This window comes from Schistocerca americana, unplaced genomic scaffold (assembly GCF_021461395.2).
Source record: "Schistocerca americana isolate TAMUIC-IGC-003095 unplaced genomic scaffold, iqSchAmer2.1 HiC_scaffold_1530, whole genome shotgun sequence".
NCBI lineage: Eukaryota > Metazoa > Arthropoda > Insecta > Orthoptera > Acrididae > Schistocerca > Schistocerca americana.
Window position 1 is genome coordinate 1 of NW_025725614.1, and position 2,500 is coordinate 2,500.

The 2,500-nt window shown below is 57.3% G+C and overlaps 1 non-coding gene across 1 annotated transcript in view; it reads left to right on the forward strand.

Annotated features, from left to right (window-relative positions):
• Positions 1 to 1,817: 1,817 nt before the first annotated feature.
• Positions 1,818 to 2,500, forward strand: part of LOC124569753 — a 1,910-nt gene continuing 1,227 nt past the window's right edge. Inside the window, exon 1 of the ribosomal RNA XR_006971282.1 lies at positions 1,818 to 2,500. This exon is cut by the window's right edge and continues 1,227 nt beyond it. This is a non-coding gene — a ribosomal RNA (small subunit ribosomal RNA).

Consider the following 2,500-nt stretch of genomic DNA (forward strand, 5'->3'; position numbering starts at 1 on the left):
CGTTGGGCCTTAACCCAACACACGTTGGGCCTTAACCCAACACACGTTGGGCCTTAACCCAACACACGTTGGGCCTTAACCCAACACACGTTGGGCCTTAACCTGCTCTGTAATTGTCATACGACGCGTTAAATTAGTGTAGTGTTGCCTAACTGCAACCCCCGCAATATAGTTTGCTACTCGCACTGCCCGGTCCCCAGTGTATCGCTTCATGTTAAACACCTTGCAGCTATACACTGTAATGTGGATGGCAGCAGGACGTACATGCTCAATGCCCTTTGCAGTTGTTCATTGGCATTTGCAGTTGTTCATTGGCATTCGCATGTGCGAAGCACTTAGCCTACGCTGTGGTACGGCCTGTGTCAACTGTCCGCTGATGTTGTACGTCCAAATCACACACTGTACTGCACATTGGTCCTCATGTACTGAATGATACATCGTGGTACATGTGACCGTACAACGACTGCGCCAACAACGGCGAACCATGCGGTCCAAATGTTGTGCACTCAGCTACGTGTCGTCTCCCTATAAGAGCTGGATTGCAGTGTGGTATGCCCTGGATGGCGATCAGCATGAGCCGTCTGTTGATGTAGTGGCGCGTGTTGTCAGACGTAGTCGTCTCTTCTCACACACCGTGATAGCATGGTGCACTGCGTTCCACATCTGCGACATGCGACAGAGGCCGGTTGACAGTCGTTCGCGCAATGGACATCGCATACGTACGGGGGCCACCTTCCACGTGTTCGCGAAGCGTGCACATGTTGTTGCGTGTATGTGGGCAGACATAGTGTGTCGTGACACCTGACACAGGCATGCAACAATCGTTGAATTTGCAAATGGCGATGGACGCCTACGTTTGCTGGTGACGTTATGCAAATGAACAACTGGTAAACCGTTGTGGTGCGGTTGTTCTCGCTAGAGGTGAATCAGTGATGGCGACGATCGGTTGAGCTACCAACCGGTTGTTCCAGCGATACCCACCATGCCCACGAACGTGAATGGCATCTGGGTGTGAAGCGATACGCGGCGGTGGCTGGGTGGGACCGTCCCCGGCCGGTGAGGGGGGGCCTCCCGGCGTGCTGGCCGCGCGGTGCGTGGGCGCACGCGCTACAGCCGGCTGGTGGGGGCGGCCAGTGGCAGGCGCGCCGGCCGACGGAGGCGGCAGGCGGCGCAGCTGCGCGCCGGCGCACCCTGCACGCGGCGCCGTGCGGCCAAAGTAGGTCCTCGCGGGCCCGGTGCGAAGCGCGGTGGACATCTGCAGTGTGCTGGTCCGATTGAGGACTGTGTGCGCTGAGGATGCGCCGCCGCCCGGCGCTCGGCGCCGCGACGCCGTCTGCTGCTCGGTCGCCTCTGCGGTTCTCGCAGGTGGTTTGTATCGCAGCTGTGCGGACGTGTTGGCGCGTGCGCTGTGCTGGGAGAGTTCGCTTCGGCACCCAAGTGGGGCTTTTGTCCTTCTGTGGCGCTGGCGTTGGAGCTGCCGGTCACCGTAGGTGGCGCGTGTTGTCTCCCGCCGGCAATGCCACGACAGCACGCTCCCGGGCCTCTGTCGGCAGCGGCAAGCTCAGTTGGGAGCACGGGTGGTCGCACCTAAAGCGTCTACTCGCCAAACTCCGGGCGATTGCGCCTCTCTCGAACCCGACCAAGTACTTAGGACGGCGCTGCGCGCCGCCGGGACCTGAGAGGGTTTCGAGGTGTATTGTGCAGGGGAGCTCAGCCTCCTCCTGTTTGCAGAATAATTGAGCGGACGCTTGCGTGTTCGCGCGGGCCCCCGGGACACACTCCCGGGCGGCCGGCTGCTCAGCTCTAGTTGACGCAGCTCCCTGGTTGATCCTGCCAGTAGTCATATGCTTGTCTCAAAGATTAAGCCATGCATGTCTCAGTACAAGCCGCATTAAGGTGAAACCGCGAATGGCTCATTAAATCAGTTATGGTTCCTTAGATCGTACCCACGTTACTTGGATAACTGTGGTAATTCTAGAGCTAATACATGCAAACAGAGTCCCGACCAGAGATGGAAGGGACGCTTTTATTAGATCAAAACCAATCGGTCGGCTCGTCCGGTCCGTTTGCCTTGGTGACTCTGAATAACTTTGGGCTGATCGCACGGTCCTCGTACCGGCGACGCATCTTTCAAATGTCTGCCTTATCAACTGTCGATGGTAGGTTCTGCGCCTACCATGGTTGTAACGGGTAACGGGGAATCAGGGTTCGATTCCGGAGAGGGAGCCTGAGAAACGGCTACCACATCCAAGGAAGGCAGCAGGCGCGCAAATTACCCACTCCCGGCACGGGGAGGTAGTGACGAAAAATAACGATACGGGACTCATCCGAGGCCCCGTAATCGGAATGAGTACACTTTAAATCCTTTAACGAGTATCTATTGGAGGGCAAGTCTGGTGCCAGCAGCCGCGGTAATTCCAGCTCCAATAGCGTATATTAAAGTTGTTGCGGTTAAAAAGCTCGTAGTTGGATTTGTGTCCCACGCTGTTGGTTCACCGCC